The sequence below is a fragment of the Arachis hypogaea genome, chromosome 18, assembly GCF_003086295.3.
Source record: "Arachis hypogaea cultivar Tifrunner chromosome 18, arahy.Tifrunner.gnm2.J5K5, whole genome shotgun sequence".
In the NCBI taxonomy this organism is placed as follows: Eukaryota; Viridiplantae; Streptophyta; class Magnoliopsida; order Fabales; family Fabaceae; genus Arachis; species Arachis hypogaea.
In genome coordinates this window covers 125,596,466-125,607,455 of record NC_092053.1, presented here as the reverse complement: position 1 = coordinate 125,607,455, position 10,990 = coordinate 125,596,466, and positions in this window count along the sequence as shown.

Below are 10,990 nucleotides of genomic sequence, written 5' to 3'. Positions count from 1 at the left end.
TAAATATCTACTTTTCTTCTTCATTCTTTTTACTATTTCAACTCTTAAAATTTATAATTATTTTTTATTTTTTCGTAATTACTTATTAACTATCATAATGTTTATACTTATCTTCACATAATATTTTATGTACATGTTGATTCACATAAGATTTTTTAATTTTTTTTAGTTATTTTTAAAGTATTATTCACTTTTACGTGTAACTAAAATTAATAATTTAATATAAATTGATAAATTATTTTACTTTATTAATTAAAATTATGATGTGATTGTTATTATTTCTCCATTCAACTAATTATAATAATACAAAAAAATTTATTTTTTTGAAATTTAAAAAAATATGAATGCAATGATTTTTGAATTACATGGCTTAGGATTTAAAGATAATTTTTTAAATGTATATTGATTTGAACTAAAAAAAATATTGTAAAAATATTGCATAACTAATAGAAAATATATTAATCATATACATGCTAATTTAAATAGCCAAAATAAAATAAAATAAGTAATAAAAAAAGATATAAAGTTTTACCTTTTATTTTGTGGTATAAAAATAATATATAATAATATAATAAACTTTTATGTATTAGATTATTTAAAAAATACTTATTACAGAAGAAGATAAAAATATTTTAATCTAAAAAAAATTATTTAATAAAATTAAGAGAGCCAAAGAGAGAGAGGGTGTTAAATTTTTTTAACTAATAAAAAGAATCATCACCATCAACCTATTAAATTTGAGTAATATCAAGTGAGAATTAAGAAACAAACTCGAATGATAAATTCAAAAGTTTCCTATCTTTCTTTATATAGTATTTTACTTTAAGTAATTATTTTTTATGAATAGTATTTAAATAACAAATAAAATAGTCAAAAAATTCGCATTAGTTATAAAAACTAATGTCATCCTTATAGTACGATAACATTATTTCAAAACATACAAAATGAAATAATAAAGTATAGTTTAATTAATGTGCACAACAAAGCAAACATAAGATTTATATAATAGCAGTCAAATATGAAAAGTAATGACAACCATCTGTTTTAAGGTATTTTATTAAATTGTAACTTAAATTTATAATTATTAGTTAAAAACTTACAATAATATACTATTTTTATTATATTAGTTAAAATTAATATATTTTTATATTAGTTTTTAAAGATTACCAACATTAAATTTTGATAATTTGAACAAAATTTTTTAATGCTTTATGTCTTAAATTTTTTATTAATAGAACAATAAAATTACTTAACACGCACGCCAATAAAAAATATTATTTTTATAAATCTAGATATTCAAAAGAAATAAAAACGAATTCTTTTAATAACACTTTAACAACTCATAAAAGTTAACATAATGGATTGTTATAGATCAAAGTGATAGATCATATTGAAAATTATGATAATAGTACTTGGTGATAATTAATTACAATCAGGTGAAAAAAATGTGGGAGGAGAAAAAAAAAAGAAAAAGGAGAACAAGGCAATATAACAGTTGTGTTGAGATAATGATAGATATGTGTATAAAGAATAATAGTAAGAGAAATAATAGTGTGTAATACAATGAAGGAATATAATAAAAGTATAAATTAATAATTTAAACAAAGTAATAAAATTAAAGATAATTTAATAAATTGAATATAAAGATTTAGAATTATTCATGAAGATAAAGAATGCTTTGTGTAACACCCTACCATACTTAATCTTATGCTTATCATAAGACTGAGAAAGTAAGGTATTACGACATCTAAAAATGGAAATATATATATATATATATATATATATATACGAAAAGAGATACTTAACTAGGAGCTTTGAAAAAAGGTAAAACAAAATCGCAAAATAAAAAGCGCAACACTCAGGGAACAGTATTACTTGCGTGCTAAGAAACCTAAAGATTATAGATATAAATAAGCAAAAGAATGAAAAGAGAGCAAAGAATACAATGAAACTAGCTCCTGACCCAGCCTGCAAAGCCAAGGCTGGCCGGAGAATATATATATATATATACACACACACACACACATAGGTATCCCAAAATTATACCAAAATATCAAAATAAGCCCCTATCTCTCCCTCAACCTCTATGAAGAGCAGCATACACAAATTACTTGGAGAGTAAGCTAAATATATATATACATAAATATAAATAGAAACCCAAAATACATCCAGGAACTACTTCGCTTCAAGATCTAGACGCCTAGCGAGGATCCTCTTAACCCGCATCTGAAAAACAACAACATAGTATGGGATGAGAACCGGAGGTTCTCAGCATAATAAAAGTGCCACACGTATAATAAATAAGGTCCTAAAAATGTCATAGACAATCCTAGAACTCCGTCATTCAGTTATCCAACTTAATTACTAAACAAAAACCATAAACAGGGGTAGGTATTCTAAATCTACCTAACGTACTCAATTTCAATCCTAATCTAACACCAAACCATTTCTCATTTTCCTCCATCATCCACAATGCAACAGAAACAAGCAACCAAACAAGTTCACGCACAAGTAATGAGCAGATAGTACAAATAGCAAGTATAACAGGTAGCAGGTGATATATATCAATTAGGCAAACCCAGGAAATGCATAGCAATCAAAACAAACAAATGCATATGATGCATGCCTGTCCTATGGCTGATAGGGCCCATCTGTCGGTTATCCAGCCAACCCAACAAGTCCGAAAACCTTAGACTGTCCCCGGTCGCGCATCCCCAAGTGTCTATGCATAGAGTTCACATTCAATCATCATATAAATCACTCAATGGGGGCTATCCATACCCGGAAATTTATACGTGTCCGGTCACCCTTACGACGTAGGGTCAACAGAGTATCGAGATTCAACCTGGAACACGCGGTGGCGAGCCACGGTTTTTACCCAGAAAAACTCGGATCTCAGATATCATTGTTCAGTCATTTATCAAGCCATGGCATCATTACTTCATTCTATAACCACTTTTTCTTTCACATAACTTATCATATTTACTTCTTTCTTCATTCCCAAGTTACCCTAAAATCCTAACTTCTGCTAGTTACTAAGCTTGCTAGTAGAATATAAGGTTAACAGGGAAAAAATAGGGGTTTTAGAGTTTAAAATCATGTTTAGAATAGAAAAATAAATGTGCTAAAAAACAGGGCGTGTGCGTACGCACACACCTGTGCGTGCGCACAGCTCAAAAAAGAAAGCAGGACGTGTGCGTACGCACGTATGCGTGCGTGCGCACACATCACTTGGTGTGCGAGCGCCCTACCTGTGCTGGCGTCACCAACAGAAGACTCGCCCTGGTATGTGCGTGCGCACAAGAGTGTGCATACGCACACTTTATGAAAAATACCAGGTGTGCGGGCGCACAGAGGCGTGCGTACGCACAGGTAGATTTTCGCTTCTGTTGGGTGCGTGCGCACAGCTATGTGCATGGGCACACATCAGAAAACCTGGTTCTGCTGCAACCTTTAAAATTTCAGTTTTTCCATAGTAAATACAAGATTGAGCTAGGGTTAGGGTGTCCTTACTATACCCATGTGCTCAATAGCTTGAGCCCATAAGTCCCGGAAGCTAACTTGAGCCTAAAACACCAAATTATACAAAATCTCAACACCAAAGCCCAATAAATTCAGAACTGAAAATAGTAAAATTGAGGAAGAAAACGTGGCTTTCTTACCTTTCAATGTTATGGCTTTTGTAGAGCTCGACGCCGCAGACGCGTAACCGCAAATGGTGCGACGATCGGAGCTCGGAGCGAGAAGTTATGTGGATTTGAATGAAATCAAGGGTTTTGGAATCTTCAACATGTTCTTCCCCATTTAGGTTGTTGCCCAGTGTATTATGCATGCTGAATGGAATGAAATGAGCTTCAGCTCATTATATATAGTGAGTTCGTTGGGCCCACTGGCCCAGTTTGGATCCGGTTCGGTCCGTTCGGTCCAATTTTGGGCTAAATTATCGAAATTGATATCAAAATTCTCGTTTCGACGAGCTCTATCCTATTTTGATATTAGTTTTGCATTTTTAACTTTTCTAATAAAATTTAATTTATTAACAAGTTATTTACCGATTTTAGTGGGGTTTACATCCTACCCACCTAATTTGGAATTTTGCCCTCAAAATTCAGATTCAGTTATCTGAAAAGAGGTGTGGGTAGTCCTTCGACATATTCAGAGTTTTCTTAAAACTGATCTCGTCACTCGAAACGTCCATCTCCTTTTATTTAAGCTAGCTTAGGTTGTAAGACATGAATTTGTTTTGGAAGTGGGTTTTAACTTCCTTGTTTTTGATTGCTTATCCGACTCTAGTTCATTGAAGTAATCTTCAGAGATAGGTATCTTCTTCCATCCAACTTCAGAAGTCTTCTTCTTAAATTTGCCTAGCTCTTTTGTTGGATTTTATAATGAGAATCCTAACTCAAGTTTGCGTAGCTTTGTCTCCGTTGTCTCGGCTATCAAATTCAGGAACTAAGATGTTCAACGTTTCAGTTTATGATTAATTCAGAGGTGTTTAACGTACTGTAGAGTCTCACCTTCTCCCTGATGTATAGTCTCGTTGATATTCCTAATAAGTAGTTTGCTCCGATGGGCAAAATGGGCTTGGTCACTTGATCCACGATTCTCTAATAGTATCAACTTTTTCCTAGTCCTCCGCAACTTATTATGAAATTGATGGCTATTCTCTGATATCTTTAATGTAGAGCCTTCGATGGTTGTAGCATTTTGCACAACTTCTGGTGGCCTCTCTTTTCCTTTTCATGCGTCGAACATGTAGTCACGTATATTGTCACTCTGTTCTTCACTGTTGGCTGCTCTACATATCTTTTTGGATTCGTGATACATCTTAGGAACCTCAAGGTAACTTAAAAAATCCTCTCTTGTAGCTTCGAACAACAGTTTCTCATTCCAACTCCCGATTTCGACACATAACCCTCTCTTGGTGTCTTCTTGATCCAACCGGCTTTGGTACTCCTAGTAGCTCCTTATTATCAATATTGTGCTCCCTAAGTCCTCGATTTACAATCTCTATTTCTGCATTAGGCATATAAATCTCTTCATAATTCCCTTCTGTTTACTAGACTTTGATATCTTTGGTAGATCTTTATCGTCTTCTTACACCTCTGCATTTCGTCCTTGCTACATTTTAAGACCGCAATAGATTTAGATTGTCTCCTTTAGTTACACCCTTGATATCCAATTTAAAGTTCCAACTTACCTAGCCTTCCTTCCTCTGAAATTTATATCCAAGCATTTCCCCAGAAACTTTTCACTCATGATGTCCGTTACCATTTCACGATGTTATATTTATACGTATCCTAAACCCCTCTGGGAATGTATTGCACTAATTTCCAAGTTGTTAAATAAGTTTGAGTATCCTGATTACTAGAATTGGGGTTAATCCTTCTCTGAGTTCGAAAGCTCTCTTCATATTCGAGTTTCCATGTAACCGGTGTATTTCTAGTGCGGTAAACTAATCATAGGCTTTGTGGTCGGCAAGAATTTAAAGCTCCAAAACTCTTTTTGATGGCACACACTTACATGCTTCATCTTCCGTGTCCAAAAGTCTTGCTTTAAAGGATGGATACTCTGATAGTTGCATCTAAGAGTTACGCGCATTGCAAGATCCAATACGAGTTGAGTTTTCAAAGAAATGTTATGTTTCAAGAGACGAACGAGTATATGAACGGTGTTTACAAGAATTCAAAAGAGAATCTTGCATATAATTAGCCAGAGCTATACAGAACTAACACCAGAAGAGAAACCTAGTCGCATTTCAGGAAAGAAGTTCGAATCAAAGCTTAAATAGAAAGAATAAGGCATGTCGGATTGTATAGGTTCTAGTTGGCTTGAAAGGAATGCGAGTTCCCACAAGGGAGCAATTTCACACACCGCAGATAACCAGAACTCAAGAATTATGTAATTATATTAGGATGAGTTCAGGCTGAATTCAAAAGAGACAAGCTTTGTACGAGTAAGGAACAAGATCGGAAGAACATTGAGTTGGGCTTTTACAGAAGAAGGTTCAGGATAGGACTTTCAATGTAGGCTATAAGAGAAAGATTAGATTAAGTCGTGAAGATTAGTTGGCACGCTCTCGCAAAGAAACACTTAGTTGGACGATCCTCTTTTCCAGTACTCTCTTTAACTCGGTCTTGAACTCTACTGATTCTAATAATGTCTTCACTTGTGGTGCAATCAGCACTGATCCGATCTTTGACACTACGCCTATGGCAAACTCACGCTCTCTCTAAGGTGAAAATTCTGGTACATCTTCAATAACAGTCTTGGAAACTCTCTCGTATAGGAATTCGGTCTCACCTCTACTTGTCTCTCAATCAATTAACAACTAAAGGTTGAACTCGCTCTATTCCTTTTCCTTGAAATCTTAACGTCACTAGATTTCAAACGGTAACTCCACATAGCTCTCAATGGTTCTAATTCCTTAGGTATAATTCACCCGGCTTCCATTTCGTCATTCTGATTCTTATCTTCCAAGAACGTAGCCTCTCATCTAAGTTAGCTAAGTATCGCTCCATCTCAACATCTAGTAGTCTTTGACTAACCATCGGCTCGGACTCCACGATCATCAAAACTTGTTGTGCTTCACAAATGGTTCATACATATATTAATGATACGCAAGGTAGTTAAAAACTCAACTTGCTAGCTTATGGTTACCTCGGGTCTGAAGATCGGATTCGACTGCGTCCCGACGTTTCTTATGTGGACAGTCTCGAACTATATGCCCCGGCTTCCCACACTTGCAACATATGCATAGTCCGGCTCTATGCGGCTCATCCGGAGTAGTCTCTCCATGGCCTTCCTGTAATATTGCTGACTTCATGGAGTAACGTTCTGCGAATTGACTTTTCATAACCAATTCAGGGAAATTCGTTAACCTTTGCGGACTCATGCAGTTGAAGATGTCTCTTCTAAGCTCTTTCTCATACTGAACACACTTCCACGCCTCATAGTCGACTGGGTTTTCTTGACAAACTCTTGAGAGATGACACAAGTTGTCGAATTCATGGGTATAGTCAGTAACAGCCATATTTCCTTGCTTAAGTTACATTAACTCCAATTCTTTTGCAATGCGAATCGCATGTAAGAAATATTTCCCGTAAAATTCCATCTTGAATTTACTCCAAGGGATATCTGTTAACTCCATCTGCAAGGTGTGATATAACTCCTGCCACCATTTCTGAGCATCTCCCTCCAACATGTAAGTCACTATTTTCACCGACTGTACTTCTGGTATGTGCTGAGTGTATAAGAATCTCTCCACATCTCGAAACCACCGATCAGCCTCTAATGCATTGGCATTTTTGTTAAACCGGGGTGGACCACTCTTGAGGAAATCAGTAAAGGTCATGGACCTATAGTATTGACCTATATTGCTCGTACCAGCACCCGAGCTTCCATCTCGGGATCCTCGCATCGGTTCAGTCTTAGGATTTTCCCTCCGGTTACCTCGTTCGGATCCGCGAGTCGACATTTGGTCCCTGTTCACTCCAAACAATTGATATTAAGGTGATCAGTCTCAATATCTCAAGTTTAGTGCTTAACAGTCCCAAATGCATGCTCATGAACATGTATGCTACTTATATCAGTTAGATATCCTACTAGCACATAGACATATACACAGAGAATGCACAGTAGCATATTTAGTCCGTCCTCAGGCTCTATAGGAACGAACTGCTCTGATACCATAATGTAACACCCTACCATACTTAATCTTATGCTTAAGTCATAAGACTGAGAAAGTAAGGTATTACGACCTCTAAAGATGGAAATATATATATAATATGAAAAGAGATACTTAACTAGGAGCCTTGAAAAAGGGTAAAACAAAATCGCAAAATAAAAAGTGCAACACTCAGGGAACAGTATTACTTGCGTGCTAAAAAACCTAAAGATTATAGATATAAATAAGCAAAAGAATGAAAAGAGAGCCAAGAATACAATGAAACTAGCTCCTGACTCAGCCTGCGAAGCCAAGGCTGGCCGAAGAACATATATACATATATATATACATAGGCATCCCAAAATTATACCAAAATATCAAAATAAGCCCCTATCTCTCCCTCAACCTCTATGAGGAGCAGCATACACAAGTTACTTGGAGAGTAAGCTAAATATATATATACATAAATATAAACAGAAACCCAAAATACATCCAGGAACTACTTCGCTTCAAGATCCAGATGCCTAGCGAGGAGCCTCTTAACCCGCATCTGAAAAACAACAACATAGTATGGGATGATAACCGGAGGTTCTCAGCATGGTAAAAGTGCCACGCGTATAATAAATAAGGTTCTGAAAATGCCATAGGCAATCCTAGAGCTCCCTCATTCAGTTATCCAAATTAATTACTAAACAGAAACCATAAATAGGGGTAGGTATTCTAAATCTACCTAACTTACTCAATTTCAATCCTAATCTAACACCAAACCATTTCTCCTTTTCCTCCATCATCCACAATGCAATAGAAACAAGCAACCAAACAAGTTCACGCACAAGTAATGAGTAGATAGTACAAATAGCAAGTATAACAGGTAGCAGGTGATATATATCAATTAGGCAAACCCAGGAAATGCATAGCAATCAAAACAAACAAATGCATATGATGCATGCCTGTCCTATGGCTGATGGGGCCCATCTGTCAGTTATCTAGCCAACCCGACAAGTCCGAAAACCTTAGACTGTCCCCCGTCGCGCATCCCCAAGAGTCTATGCATAGAGTTCACATTCAATCATCATATAAATCACTCAATGGGGGCTATCCATACCCGGAAATTTATACGTGCCCGGTCACCCTTACGATGTAGGGTCAACAGAGTATCGAGATTCAACCTGGAACACGCCGTGGCGAGCCACGGTTTTTACCCAGGAAAACTCGTATCTCAGATATCATTCTTAATAAGCCATTTAATATTCATAATCATTGTTCAGTCATGTATCAAGCCATGGCATCATTACTTCATTCCATAGTCACTTTCCCTTTCACATAACTTATCATATTTACTTCTTTCTTCATTCCCAAGTTACCCTAAAATCCTAACTTCTGCTAGTTACTAAGCATGCTAGTAGAATCTAAGGTTAACAGGGCAAAAATAAGGGTTTTAGAGTCTAAAACCATGTTTAGAATAGAAAAATAAAGTGCTGAAAAATAGGGCGTGTGCGTATGCACACACCTGTGCGTGCACAAAGCTCGAAAAAGAAAGCAGGACGTGTGCATACGCACATATGCGTGCGTGCGCACACATCACTTGGTGTGCGAGCGCCCCACCTGTGCTGGCGCCACCAACAGAAGACTCGCCCTGGCGTGTGCGTGCGCACAAGAGTGTGCGTACGCACACTTTATGAAAAATACCAGGTGTGCGGGCGCACAGCTATGTGCGTGGGCACACATCAGAATACCTGGTTCTGCTGCAACCTTTAAAATTTCAGTTTTTCGCACCAACTTTCCGGCATCCATAACTTCCTCTACAAAATTCGATTTTCCGCAAACTTTATATCAATTTCAAGCTTATAAAACACTCTTTAATTTAAAACAAACTTCATCATTATTCAAAATTTGTAGAGCAAGATATGGACTACCAAAGTTCATCAAAATTTATATTTTAACAAAAATACCCTAAACCCCATTTTTCACCAATTCTCATTTTCCACTCGCAAAACCTGCAAGTTTACAACATAACAAGTCTTACTCCATCATAACCAACCACTAGTACATTAATGTCCATACCATTCCATAAAATCCACACAATGATCCCAATATATCAAGATATATCAATTCTTCTTTAATGATTACAAGAACACTTATAACAAATAAATTCCATTACATAACCCAACCCTTCATTAACACATATCAACATCAACTTGAGATAACATCTATTTATTAACAATCACCAACCATAATCCATCAACATCAACATCAGCACAACCCATTATAAGCAAGTCCAAAAACATGAAATTGATAACCTCAAACCTCATAATTCCAATTTATGCTCATCAATAATTTATTCCAACAGCATTACAAACTACTCATTAAATGCAATTAACAATTCAACTTATCTTATGGTTCCTCTAACCTAAGTTTTCACAATACCGTAAATATTAAACGTGCGAAACTTAAATCATACCTTGGCCGATCACTTAGTTCACCCAAGGCAGCCTCACAACACAAAATTACAGCCCCTCCAAGCTCAATCAAAACAGCCCAAAATAAGCCTTGACCACCAACAAGCCTCCAAGTACTTCCAATTCAATTCCAATGCATATATACCCACTTAATCTACACCTAATACATATACATGTTTCAATTTCAGTTTTTTCATAGTAAATACAAGATTGAGCTAGGGTTAGAGTGTCCTTACCATACCCATGTACTCAATAGCTTGAGCCCATAAGTCCCGGAAGCTAACTTGAGCCTAAAACACCAAATTATACAAAATCTCAACACCAAAGCCCAATAAATTCAGAACTAGAAATAGAAAAATTGAGAACGAAAATGTGGCTTTCTTACCTTTCAATGTTATGGGCTTTGTAGAGCTCGACGCCGCGGACGCGTAGCCGCAAACGGTGTGACGATCGGAGCTCGAAGCGAGAAGTTATGTGGATTTGAATGAAATCAAGGGTTTTGGAATCTTCAACATGTTCTTCCCCATTTAGGTTGCTGCCCAGCGTGTTCTGCATGCTGAATGGAATGAAATGAGCTTCAGCTCATTATATATAGTGAGTTGGTTGGGCCCACGGGTCCAGTTCGGATCCGGTTCGACTGGTTCGGTTCGTTCGGTCTAACTTTGGGCCAAATTATCAAAATTGATAACAAAATTCTCGTTTCGACGAGTTCTATCCTATTTTGATATTAGTTTTGTATTTTAGCTTTCCTAATAAAATTTAATCTATTAACAAGTTATTTACCGATTTTAGCGGGATTTACACTTTGAATATAATATTTTATCTTTACTTCATAACTCGAATGACATAATCTCTCCTTTCTCAT